This window comes from Muscardinus avellanarius, assembly GCF_963383645.1.
Source record: "Muscardinus avellanarius genome assembly, chromosome: 1".
NCBI lineage: Eukaryota > Metazoa > Chordata > Mammalia > Rodentia > Gliridae > Muscardinus > Muscardinus avellanarius.
In genome coordinates this window covers 169,568,293-169,582,842 of record NC_137786.1, presented here as the reverse complement: position 1 = coordinate 169,582,842, position 14,550 = coordinate 169,568,293, and positions in this window count along the sequence as shown.

Sequence of the window (14,550 nt, the reverse complement as noted above, 5' to 3'; positions counted from 1 at the left end):
CAGTGAGGCCATGAGGTGGGAGGGGTTAAAGATGGCGAGGCCTCCAGTGAGGCCATGAGGTGGGAGGGGTTAAGGATGGCGAGGCCTCCAGTGAGGCCATGAGGTGGGAGGGGTTAAAGATGGCGAGGCCTCCAGTGAGGCCATGAGGTGGGAGGGGTTAGGGATGGCGAGGCCTCCAGTGAGGCCATGAGGTGGGAGGGGTTAAAGATGGCGAGGCCTCTAGTGAGGCCATGAGGTGGGAGGGGTTAAGGATGGCGAGCCTCCAGTGAGGCCATGAGGTGGGAGGGATTAAGGATGGCGAGGCCTCCAGTGAGGCCATGAGGTGGGAGGGGTTAAGGATGGCGAGGCCTCCAGTGAGGCCATGAGGTGGGAGGGGTTAAGGATGGCGAGGCCTCCAGTGAGGCCATGAGGTGGGAGGGGTTAAAGATGGTGGGGCCAAGATGGCGGACCCCCAGTGATTCCACGTGTCCAAGATGGCGGGCCAAAGCTGGCGACCCCCCCAGTAATTCCATGTGGCTGCTTACCAGAATGGCCAGGCCCAGGCAGCAGGGGTGGGCAGGCACAGGGTGAAGGGCACCAGGGCGCGAGTCCGAGTGGAGGAACCAGATGGAGCGCGGGCTGGACTTGGCGGGCTGGGGGCTGTTTAGCAGAGTGGCGGCCACCTAGATGGAGGAGGCAGGCAGCCCCGGCAGGCGGGTCTAAGCAACGCCAGGCGCGGAGAAGACATAGGCGCGCGGTGTGGCGCAGTCCGCGGGTGGCGCGGTCCCATTCCAGCGGCGGGCAGCGTGGGCAGGCGGGAACGGCGGTTTTAGGAGGTCCAAGCGGCAGGCAGGAGCAGAGCAGGTGCGAGCATCACCCAAGGAGCCTGGCTCCGGGCGGGTGGAACTGGCAGCCTGGCGGCCGGCGGAGCCTGCACGCCCCGGCAGTGGTGGCTGCGGCCGCAGTGGCAGTGGAAGATTGCCATCGGCGCTCCAGAAGAGAGCTCGTGGGAAGGAAAAGATGGCCACTGGCTCTCAGCAGAGCGCAGGGCTGGAATGATGGCCGCAGACTCTCAGCAGAGTGCAGGATCAGAAAGATGGCTGCGGACTCTCAGCAGAGCCTGGGGTGGGAAGAAGGCCGCCGGCTCTCAGCAGAACTCGGGGCTGGAAAGATGGCCGCAGACTCTCAGCAGAGCCCGGGGCGGGAAGAAGGCCGCCGGCTCTCCCGGAGAGCGCGGGGCTGGGGAAGAAGGCTTACGGTCCGGACAGGCACGGGGCAGCAGCGGCGGCAGTGGTGGGAGCAACGCCTGCAAGCGGAGCGCTGGTGTGGGACCTCACAGTCGAGCTGCTGGCGGGTCAGAGAGTCCGGGGCTCAAAAAGAGAGTAAAAATAAAAAGAGAAAACAGAAAAAAAAAAAAAAAAGGAAAAAAATGGGGAGGGACCCAAGAGTTCTCCCGGTTCGGAACCAAATGATAAGTAAAATAAAAAATTAAATACGAGTAAAATAAAAATAATGTGCATACGGCGGAGTGTGAAAAACACGAGAGAGGTCCGGTACACGTGGCATGTAAAGTTTTAATGGCACGGCTCTCCCGGGGATCAGGGCGAGGCACCGTGGGGCCCACGCGCCTGTCCGCAGCTTGAGGATGCGGGCTCTCCTTTTCAAGGTATGCATCTCGCGAGATGGGGGTTTACTCGTGGGAACGCCCAATTCTCGCGGGGGTTTCAGCCCCTCCCTTGCCCTGCAGAGGTCATGTGACACAAAGTCACATGAGTGCAGGACCCAAATTAACACTAATGTGGTTTTGTTTTGTTTTGTTTTGTTTTGTTTATAAATTTTTATTGGTGCATTGTGATCATACGTCACAATGGAATACAAGACTTGTGTGTATATTCAAGTACACATCATCCAATTAGCCTTTATCCAGTCCCCATCCCATTCCCCCACCCCCGCAATCCCATGCTAGATTTGGTGTTTGAAGAATTTCTAACCTCCCTTATAACAAAGACAAGAATACATGGCCTAGTTTCCATGAATCAGACCAATCTGCAAATAAACAGACACCAGGAGTTACTAGTAGGAAATTAATAGGTAACAGGCAGTTCAATGAAGTTGCAGCCTCACAGGAGTGGCAAGAGTTTCAGTAGTAACATCCATACCTGGTGCTAGAGGCTTTGCAACATAATGTACAGCTTGTGTCCAAAGCAATAGCACCGGTGTCTTCTCAGATCAGTTTCAAGGCTGAATTTAAGTGTTACTCTGGGCTTGTTTATCATTCTGAAACTTCTATTAGTTGAGTAATGAATCACTTTATTTTTTTTCTTTCATAATTTTTCTTAATGGTGATTGTATATGGTATATGTATTTCTTCTCTGTGTCTGTCTCTGTCTCTCTCTGTGTCTGTCTGTCTGTCTGTCTGTCTGTCTCTCTCTGTGTGTGTGTGTGTGTTTGTGTGTGTGTGTGTGTGAAGAAACTGTTTTCGAATTAGCAAAAATAGGCAGACTTGTATAAGAGTCTATATCTTGGGTGATTAAGTAAAGATATACATTTTTTCAGTTTATTTTTCCTGGTAGATCCCTAAATAGTATATCTAGAGGTTGTTTTTCATATTTTGCTTTGTTTTGCAGGGTAGGAAACATTAATAAATTTAATAAAGGTTAATTTAACAAATATGGGGATAATGTTAATGAAATCCAACAAAAAAAAAAATGATGTTGAATTTCAGAACTAGCAATAGCATCAGGCTCGTTACCAATACTATAACTAGCAGGGCAAATGGAAGTTAACAGTTATCATAACCCAGAGAAAGAACACTTGTAACAATAAAGTAGTATTGGCCAAAAGGAAATATGTGTTTCAGTTACTTTCGATCTATTCTCTCTAAAATCTGACCAAGAGAAGTATTCCTCACTACGGATGTTTCAGAGCTAGATTTTCAATGTTTTCGCAGTTTAGTCCCCTTACTCTAAAATAACTCTGCCATGCCTTTGGTTGCCAATTCAGGAAATTACCCAATTTAATAAAGCAAAATAATAAATCTTGCACTTGTGCCTGGCCTGTTTGCACACATCTGTAATACCAGTGTTTGGGGGGTGGGGGCTAAAAGGAAGAACACAGTTTCCAGTACAGCCTCAACAATTTAGTGAGACTCTCAGCAATGCAGAGAGATCCTGTTTCAAAAAAAGGTAAAGATGGGGCAGGAGATTAGCTAGGATGTGGAACGCCCCTGGGTTCAATCCCCACACAGACACATGTACATGCATACGTACAATAAACCTTCCATCTGATTCAGGTGAGAGAGAGGTCATAGTGCCTATCAAGTCACTTCCTAGTGAAGAATTTCCCTCCATCCCCTCTTCTCATCCTTCTCTTCCAACTCACATCACTACTCAGCGCCTGAGAATCGCAAGCCCTTTGGGAATCTCTGTATAAACCTGATGCTTTGGGCTCTGCAACCTTTGAGCTAAAATTTCCTCTTTTTCTCTTGGTACTATTTTGCCACACACATTTTATCTTTGAAAGTGTATGGTCATTTCTTTCCCTATTGATGCTCTCTATTCTTTGAGTCTATGTCTTAGCTCCAGTTTGCTATTATTTTATTTGTAGTCTTGGTAATCAACTAGAACATGTGTAGACAATACAGAGTATTTAATGGACATATGTATCTGAATCTTAAGGGATTAGTATAATTCCAAAATGTAGGCAAAAATGGGAAAAAACGGGGAGGATTTCTGTTTTTGTTTTTTGTTTTTTGTGGTACTGGGGTTCCTGGAAACCCTTCTACCTCTGGGCTACATTCCCAGACACCTATTTTATTTATTTATTTATTTATTTATTTATTTATTTATTTATTTATTTATTTTGGTGGTACTGGGGTTCCTGGAAGCCCTTCTACCTCCGGGCTACACGCCTAGACCTATTTTTACATTTTTACTTGGAAACAGGGTCTCTGCAGCTGGCTTCGGAACTGCGCGATCCTCCAGTCTCTGCCTCCCAAGCGCGGGGATTACAAGCGTGCACGCCGGGGTGACACCTATTTTTTATATTTTTATTTGGAAACAGGGTCTCTTAAGCCAGCAAAGCGGGCTTCGAACCTGCGCTAATCTCCTGTCTCTGCCTCCCAAGTGCGGGGATTACAAGGGTGCATCACCATGTCCAGCTAGGATTTCTGTATTTTTAAAGAGATGGACAATGAGAGTAAAGAGCCTAATCATAAAACATACATACATGCGTGCACACTCGCGCGCGCGCACACACACACACACACACACACACACACATGCACACACACTTAGGTCTTATTGAAATGGAATATTTCTAAGTAGAAGATTGAAGGTTGTGGGGAATGCAGGTTTGCACATCTAATTAGAGGTACAAATGCAGCTGTATCTTATAGCCAGTTATCAAATGACTTTGTTTCTTGTGCTACATCATTTAACCTACGTGTGTGTGTGTGTGTGTGTGTGTGTGTGTGTGTGTGTGTGTGTGGTACTAGGGATGGAACCCAGAGGCATTCTACCTCTGAGCCACATCCCCAGCTCTATTTTTCATTATTTGTTTTAAAACATGGTTTCACTAAATTGTGGAGGACCTCACTAAATAACTCAGGCTGTCCTAAAACCTGTGGTCCTCCTGTCTCAGCCTTCCAAATGCTGGGATTACAAGAATGTGCTGCCGTGCCCAGCTAAACTACATCTTATAAACAACCAAAAAATGAAATCCAAGACACTTGAATGCAGCCATGAGTTTAGTGAGGTTAGTTTATAACCACATAACTAAGAATATTAATCTTTGTATTGGTAAAATATGTAAACCCAGAGGCATTTTAAATATGTATATCTCTGTATTTGCTTCTTTACTTATAGAATGAATCTTGAAATGTAAAATAAATATTTTTAAATAGTACACATAAAGAACTTTTTAGCAAAGTGTCCCATAATGAATATGCAATATATAATAGCTAGTTTGTAGTCAGGCATGGTGACAGGTGCCTTTACTCCTAGTATGTGGGAGGCTGGAACAGGGGATTGCAGATTTAAGGACAGCATGGCCTCAATAACATAGAAAAGTTCTCAGCAACCTATGGAGACTGTGTTTCCAAAAAATTAAATAGTACTGGTATATAGCTCAGAGGTAGAATGCCTCTGTGTTCAATCTCCATACACAGAATCCAATTCTTATTCTTGATTACTATGGGTAAAATATAAAAGATAGATTGAGATAATATATTGCTAAAGAGAAAACAATGGTTATAGTTATGTCAGGAGTCTTAAGGTAAACAATTTTAGAAAGAGTAAAGGAAGGGACAGAGTCTGTGATGCTCCTTAATTTGTGGTGTGAGTATTTGATTGATACACATTTGTAAGTAAGCGAGGTAGATAGTTTGATAACATTAATTAACATGGATTAAATAAGCATCACAGAAAAACAAAAATAAGAGTGGAAAATTTTTCAGTCTAGGAGAAAGCTATAATGTAGAAATATAATCTGGAAAGTTTGAAATGATTTAATATATGAAAAAGCAGAAAGTTATGACCCATGACCTATGAAACAGTAATTTGTTCTCACTAAGACTGCCAATAATTTTCTTTTCTCACTTGTTATGAGTCTCCTCTTCATTTTCTTTAAGTAATAATTAGCTCTTCCCTGACTGTCATCACTAATCTCATCATATTTGGCTGAAAAATCTTTTTCTGGAATCCCAATATGAATCTAGAATTGCACCAAACAGACTAAAGTTATGAAAAAATCATAATCATAAAAATATATTTTATTTTAAAATAATGACGGAAATAAAAATGTCTTTTAATGTTACCCTGAAATTTTAATGTTTCTATTTTGCTACATTATTTTTATAGTAAAACATTTCTCACTTTATTTATTTATTTATTTACTTATTTATTTACTGTGGTACTGTTAATTGAACCCAGGGGCATCCTACATCTGAACTACACCCCCAGCCCTATTTTTTATCCTTTATTCTGAAACAGAGTCTCACTAAGTTGTGGAGGGCTTCCCTAACTAGCTGAGGCTGGCCATGAACCTGTGATCTTGTCTCAGTCTCCCAAGTACTGAGATGTCAAGAGTTTGCCACCACACCAGGCTCACTCTGTCTTTTTAAATTGTCTTTTTTTATTGGTGCATTGTAATCATGCATCTTAATGAAGTACAGGATGGTAGAGGCATACATGCATATATCATTTAGCCCTATGCTAATTTCCATTTCATTCCCTCCCCTCTTTCTCCTTGTGTTCAGCTTAGTGACTGACTTTGATATGTTTGTGAATGTACATCATGTGCATTAGGGAGCTTCCCTCCTTCCCCCCATAACCTCCCTCAGTTAGGTCACCTTCTTTACTCATCTAAGGTTGCTCCTTGATTGTCGAGAGTCACTACCATGTCCCATTTTCTCCCTAGCTTCTGCATATTAGGAAGCACATCTGACTTTTTACTCTTTGTCACTAACTCATCTCACTTAGCATAATGTAAGTCTTTTTAAATTTTCTACATTTCTCATTTTCAGATAGCATCTCTCATCCTGTTATTTATTTTAAATTAATCACACAAAAGTGAATTTATGGTATGTATATGTAGAGAGATCTAGCTATCAATATTTTCATTATTATTAGTTCATTGTACTTATATATCATAGTGAGGTTCAAATTCATGCATACACTTATACAGAACTTGATGTGTTTTCCTTTTGGTCCCATCTCGCTACCCACCCCACCCCATATTAATAGTGATACTGATAGTAAAACATTCACACATGCACATAGCATAACCCAAACTGTTTTTTTGAATCTCTTCTTTTTTTCCACATCATGGCCCCTCCTTTCTCCCCCTCCACTATTCTACTAGACTCTCTCCTCATTTATCTAAAGTGACTTTTGTTTCCTATTTTCTCCCTAATTTCCATATATGAGAAAATACATTTAACCCTTAACTTTCTGAAACTAGTTGGTCTCACATAGCATATAGCAAATGGCACAATTTTCTTCTTCTTTATGACTGAATAGAATTTGATTGTGTGCATATCCATACATCTGCTGATGCACACTTAGATTTTTTCCATGATTAGACTATTGTGAATTGTGCTTCTATAGACATGCATGCATCACTATATTTTGTGTGTGTGTGTGTGTGTGGTACTGGGGTTCCTGGAAGGCCTTCTACCTCCGGGCTACACTCCCAGACCTACTTTATACTTTTTTATTTTTGGAAACAGGGTCTCTTAAGCCAGCGAGGCTGGCTTCAAACCTGTGCGATCCTCCTGTCTCCACCTCCCATGCTCTGGGATTACAAGCGTGCGCCACCATGCCTGGCTCACTATGTTTTTTTTGTTTTGTTTTGTTTTTTTACTTCAGTTCTTTCGGAAAAATACCTGTGGCCAGTAACTATAATATTAAACAACACAGACTGAGAGAAAAAAATTTATCATTTCAGAAAGCTATACTCTAGAACTGATCTAGATTAATTGCATTCATTCCCTAATTTCTGTACCAGATGCTGAAGACTCCCAAACCTGTTACTCCAGTTATGTGATATACTTGGTAGACTTACTCTATCAAAATTCTCATTTTTTTAACTTTTTTTTGTCTGTCACTTCCAAGATCACATGTAGTTACAAAGGAAGAAAATGCATTGTGTTAGATTATGACCAGTAAAAAAATAAATGAAGTCTACTTTTCCCTTTTGCTAGTCTGACAGTAACTCATGACTGAAGCTAATTGCACCATTTTGTATTAATGAAGTTCAGAAAAAAAATTATGGAGAGGCAAAGGACCAATTCTGACTAGACTTTTTGTTTGTTTCCATTTCTTATATTTTATATATGTTATATTTTTGCTATTGATGCATTCCAATTATACCTCATAGTGAGGTTCAAAGCAATACAAACTACAAACATACATGTATGTGTCATTTGGTATTTTCCTTCAACATCCCATCATCCTGCCAATTATTTTCTCTCCATATATGTTAGAAATATTGGTAATGATAACTTCAAATATTAAAATTGCATTATTTGTAAATATCATTAGCAATCAGGGAGATGCAAGTAAAAAACCACAATGATAGGTCATCTAACTCTAATCAGAATAGTAGTCATAAAGAAGTCAAATAACAATAAATGTTGATGAAGATATGGGGAAATAGGAATGTTTCTACACTGTTGATGCTACTATGGAGTTCAGCTGCTATGGAGATCAGTGTGGAGCTTCTTTACAAAACTAGGAATGAATCCACCATATGATCTGGCTGTACCACTCCTGATTATCTTTCCAAAGAGTTTGAAACCAGAAAACAACAGTAATATATGCATCCCCAGGTTCACAGAAGCATTATAATCATTAGCCAGATTATAAAACCAACCTACGTATCTATCAACAGATGAATGTATTACAAAATTATGGATAATATACACAATGGAATTATACTCAACAATAAAGAAGAACAAAATTACGTCATTTGCAAGAAAATGGAAGAACCTAAAGAACATTATGCTAAGTGAGATTAGCCAATCACAGAAAGTGAAGGGCTATATGTTTTCTCTAATATGGGAAAGCTAGGAAGTAATTGGCGTACAAGAGGGACTCCAGATAATGAAGAAGAAACCTCAGTGGAGCCAGGGAGGAGGTCTAAGGGAAGGGGAAGAGGAAGACTGAGGTTCATTGATGAAAATACTAACTTGACTGTTGGTGTATATATGTAAATAAACCAACATCAATCTCAGTATTTTGTATTTGGAAGGGAAGTAGGGAGAGGCAGGATGGGGTACTAAGTGCTGTGTGTATGTATGTCACTGTCAACATGATTTACATTATGATGTGAAACTATAATTCACCAATAAATGCACTTTAAAAATTCCATTATTTGAACTATTTTTTATCAAGTTTCTTTTCTTCTCTTCATATCCATCTTTCTATCTATTCCCCTATTACTCTAGAATCTTTCATCATTAATCTGAAGTCCCTTTTGCTTTCTATTTTATCTTTAGGTTCTACATATGAGAGAAAATATAAGATCCTTGCCTTTATGAGACTGGCTCAACTCTCTTACCATACTATTCTCTGTTCCACTCATTTTACTGGAAATGACATAATTTTCTTCTTCCTTGTGCCTTGTGGCTGAGTAAAATTCCATTGTGTGTATGTCCACATTTTCCTTATCTTTTTTTTTTTTTTTTTTTTTTGCAGATCTGGAGATGGAACCCAGGGGCATTTGACCTCTGAGCTACACCCCCTGCCTTATTTTATTTTATTCCTTATTTTTGAAACCAGGTCTCACTAAGTTGTGGAGGGCCTCACTAAGTAGCTGGACTGTCCGTGAACCATGATCCCCCTGTATCAGCCTCTCAAATGCTGGGATTACAAGATGTATGAGTTCATCACTATGTTAATGTCTTGAGTGGCCTGACTTATACTTAGTACTCAAAAATGTGTTGACTAAAAACTAAATAGCAAATAAGTATTTATTCCACTTTGAGAACAGACTCAATACAGGCTTAAAGACTCTAAAGTTAACAGACTATGAGATTAATTGAAATAATGAATCACCCAGCTAAGCCCATTTCAATGAAACTAGAAAGTTACTCTCTGCTTTAGGGTAAGAAAAGAAGAGCATTAAAAAAAAAACCAGAAAAACAAACAAACAAACAAAAAAACAGAGACTCTGGTGATGCCTTTGCAAATTCCAGGAGTCATGCTTATGTTCTTTTTTTTTTGCATTTTTTCACTTTATTTTAATGTATAGTAGAAATAAAGGATTTCTGATAATGATAATCTCCAATAGAATCCCTGACTTACCAGAGCCCCAACTGCATTAGCTATAATATTTTGACTATGATTAAAACACTAATTTCTCTTATTTCACAAACTAAAATACTGAGAACGTGCACTATGTGTGTAATAAACACAGCTCTTTAAAAGCTCTGTCAATACTAGGAAAAATTATCACCACTCAAATGTGGTTTTATTATTCTCATGACACCAAAATATGCATTACAAATGGTTTTTTATGACAACAGTAAATTCACATCTTTCCACAGATGCCAGAGTCTTTTTAAGATTGGTGATAGAGATATACAGAGTCAGAGATGTTTGTCATATTGTGCTCTGATTTATAGTAAATTATTACAGTTTGCTAGGTAACCATAATTTTGTAACTTATGTGATATAGTGAAACTATTTAGTTGTCCATGATAGAGAACTGATCTATTGCTAAACAGTAGCTGTCACCTGAGTTTCCCAGTTTATCAGGCATTATCAGTCATTCTGTTTATGTTGATGTGTGGCTCAAAATAATCTAGTGCACACAAAAATTCAAAATATTTATGTATTAATCTCATCACATCATCTTCTGCATTGGTACATATGACAAGACTTCTACTTTTTTTTAAGTCCAATTATATTTATTATATGTGTATATCACCTTTACTTTATCATTCATTTGTTCATTTTTTTTGCAAAAAAGCTATTTTTATTTTATTTTAATTAATTTATTTATTTTATTGGTGCATTATTTTCATACATCATAGAGGGGTAATAAAAAAAAGACTTGTGTATACATACATGCACACATCACCCAGTCAGCCCCCATTCAATCCCCACCCCCTTCCTCCCTAACCCTCCCTCCCATGCTTGGCTTAGTGATTGCTATTGATACGTTTGTCTAAATACATCATGTGCCTCAGAGAGCTTTTTTTTCTCACCTCCCATCCCCTCAGTCAGATCGCCTTATTTGCTCCTCTCTAGGTTCTCCTTTTTGCCTGGGGCTCCTCCTGTGACCATTTCACTTTAGCTTTCACATATTAGTGAAAGCATCCAATTTCTTACTTTTTGCAACTGACTAATCTCGCTTAGCATAATGTCCTCCAGTTCCATCCATTTCCCTGAAAATGCTATAATTGTATTTTTTTATGGCTTAGTAAAACTTCACTGTGTACATATCCCACAGTTTTGTAATCCATTCATCCGCTGATGGACATCTTGGTTGGTTCCAAATTTTGGCAATGGTGAATTAAGCAGCTATGAACATAGATATGCATGGATTGGTTTGATAGTTTGGTTTACTTTCTTTTGGATAGATACCCAGAAGTGGTATTGCTGGATCAAATGGTAGATTGGTTCCCATTCTTCTGAGGATCCTCCATACTGTTTTCCAAAGTGGTTGCACTAGTTTGCAATCCCACCAACAATTTTTTAGAGTTCCCACTTCTCTACATCCTCACCAGCATTTATTGTTGCTTGTGTTTTGAATGATTGTCATTCTAGTTGGAGTTAGGTGAATTTCAGAGTAGTTTTGATTCGCATCTCTCTGATTGCCAAAGATGTTGAACATTTTTTCATGCATTTATTGGCCATTTGAATTTCTTCTTTTGTGAAGTGTCTATTACATTCACTTGCCCATTTTTAAATTGGAGTATTTGTTTTTTTGGTGTTGATTTTCTTGAGCTCTCTGTATATTCTAGATATTAGTCCTTGGTCTGAGGAATAGGTGGCAAAGATCTTTTCCCATTCTGTTGGCTCTTGTTTGAGGATCTTGACAGTTTCCTTTGCTTCAGTTTTATGCAGTCTCATGTATTGATTTGCCTTTTAGTTTCTTGTGCCTTTGGTGTCTTGTTGAGAAAATTATTATCTGTGCCAATGTGTTGCAGTGTTGGATCTATGCCCTCTTCAAAGAGCCTCGAGGTCTCTGGTTTAATATCCAAGTCTTTGATACATCTTGAATTGACTCTTGTGCAGGGTGAAAAGGTGGGATTTAATTCCATTTTTCTGAATATAGATAACCAGTTTTGCCAACACCATTCATTGAACAGACTGTCTTTCTTCCATTGTATGTTTTTGGCCCCTTTGTCAAATATCAGTTGGCTGTATGTGTGTGGTCTCAACAAATTCAGCAAAGTATCTGGATACAAAATCAATCTTAAAACATCTGAAGCCTTTCTGTACACCAACCATAAATCCACTGAAAAAGAAATCCAGAAAACACTTCCACTCAGGATCTCCCACAAAAAATAAATAAATAAATAAAATAAAATACTTAGGAATAAACTTAACCAAGGAAATAAAAGGCCTCTACAAAGAAATTTATAAAACACTGAAAAAAGAAATTGAAGATCTTAGAAGATGGAAAGATCTTCCATGTTCATGGATAGGCAGAATAGACATCATCAAGATGGCTATACTTCCAAAAGTTATCTACAGATTCATTGTAATACCAATTAAATTACCAAGACCATTTCTCACAGACATAGAAAAATCACTCCTTAAATTTATTTGGAACAGCAAAAAAATCCAGAATAGCCAAAGTCATTCTCAGCAACAAAAAACATGCAGGAGGAATCACAATACCTGACTTTAAACTATATTACAAAGCCACTATAATAAAAACAGCATGATACTGGCACAAAAACAGATACAATGACCAGTGGAACATATTAGAAGATTCAGAAATGAAACCACACACATACACCCAACTGATATTTGACAAAGGGGCCAAAAACATTCATTTGTTGATAAGAAATTTAGATAATTTTCTTACCTTGCCTATTTTTACATGCTGTTGAATTCAGTTTGCTACTATTTTGTTGAGGATATTGGCCTATAGACATCTTTATTTTTAATGCTATTGACTTTGGTATTAGGGTAGTGCTAAACTTGTGAGTTTGGAAATATTTTCTCTCTTTCAGTCATTTTTTTTAGAATTTATAAAATTTAGGAACTGAAAGAATTGACTCTTTAAATATTTGGTAGCATTAATCAGTGAAGTCATCTGCTCCTGAACTTTCCTTTGTTGGAAGGTTTTTGATGAGTAATTTACTTTTTTAAATTTTTATAGGCCTTTTTATGTTTTCTATTTCTTCAAGAATCAGTGTTGTTAAGTTATAAGTTTCTATGAATTTGTCCAATTTTATATTATTCAATTTGTGGATGCATAATTATGCACAATGCTCTCTCACACCTCTTTTATTTGTTTGGCATCATATTTTCTTTTATTTCTCTATTTTTTTGTGTGTGTGGTACTGGGATGGAACCAAGGGGCTTTCAACCCCTGGGCTACACTCTCAGACCTATTTTATATTTTATTTGGAAACAGGGTCTCACTAAGTAGCTGAAGCTGGCTTCAAATCTGTGAAATCCTCCTGTCCCAGTCTCCCAAGCGTGGGGATTACAAGCATGAGCCACCACATCCAGCTTATTTCTCATATTTTTATTGGAAATTTTCTTTCTAGTTTTGAGCCTAGCTAAGAATTTATAAATTTTTTTATCTTTTTCAAAAGACAGCTCCTTTTAATTACTTTTTTCTCTTATTTTCTATTTCTGCTTAATTTATTTTCTTTGAAGTCTTTATTATTTCTATCTACCTTATAATTATTAGATTATTTTATTCTTTTCATGGTCTTTTCAGATGCAAATTTAGGTTACTTAAAATAATTATTCTTTTTAATGTACTATTTCATTACCATAATAGCATCCCTCTGTACTGTTTTTGCTGTAGCCATACATCTTGCTTTTTGTTTTAAATTTTATTTGTCTGGAAATATTCTGTATTTTCTCTTTTGATTTTTCTCTCTCATTTGATATTCAATAGTGTGTTGTTTACTTTTCATATATTGGAGTATTTTCCATTTTTTTCTTCTGATGTTTTTATATGCTTTTATTGGTAAATTATAATTATACATCAAGATGAGGTGGAGAATGATAGTAATATCCATGCATACAACACTTGCACACAACACATCCCATCTTTTCCCTCCCCTTCCTTGTATATGTCATTGATATTAGTACTGATGTGTTTGTAGATCCCATAGCATTATTTACTTATTACCTTCATTATGTACCTATCACCCTCCCTCTCCTAAGCCCACTCCATCACTCCACTAGTCTCTATGCCTTTATATGAGGTCTCTTTTCAAAGTTTCTCAATTTCTCTCTAATGTCTACATATGAGGGAAAAAAATTAGAATTATTCTCTTTCTGAGCTTGGATAATCTCACTTAGCATAATATTTTCTAGTTCCTTCCTTCCATTTTCCTGCAGATGACATAATTTTGTTACTTTATTTGACTGAGTAAAATTATGTTGTGTTTATATATTACAGTTTTGTAATCATGAATCACAAATCTGTTTCTATTTCTAGCTTTCTTTCATCATGGTTGAAAAACACTTGGTAAGATTTAATATTTAATTTTTTCAAACTTTATTTTGTGTTTTAAGCCAGAGGATATTCCCTATGCTTTTAAGAAGAATCGGTATACTGTTGTGTGAAAGTCTCATCTCTGAACATTGTTGAATTTGGATCATATTTTCAAAACATTGGCTTCTGGGGATACATTCTAAACCTAAGCCGTAACATATACCTTATATCTTGCTGGGCCAATGGGACACGGGCTCCCAGGGCCAGAACTCAAATCCAGAGCTCCACACAAAAGAGCGCACCCCATCCCCACTTCAGGAAGCTTGAGTAGAGAAAAGTAAAAGGGATTAAAACATATATTGAGCAAGGCATAATGATGCAGGATTGTAATACTACTACTTGGAAGACTAAGAGAGGAGGACTGCAGGTTGG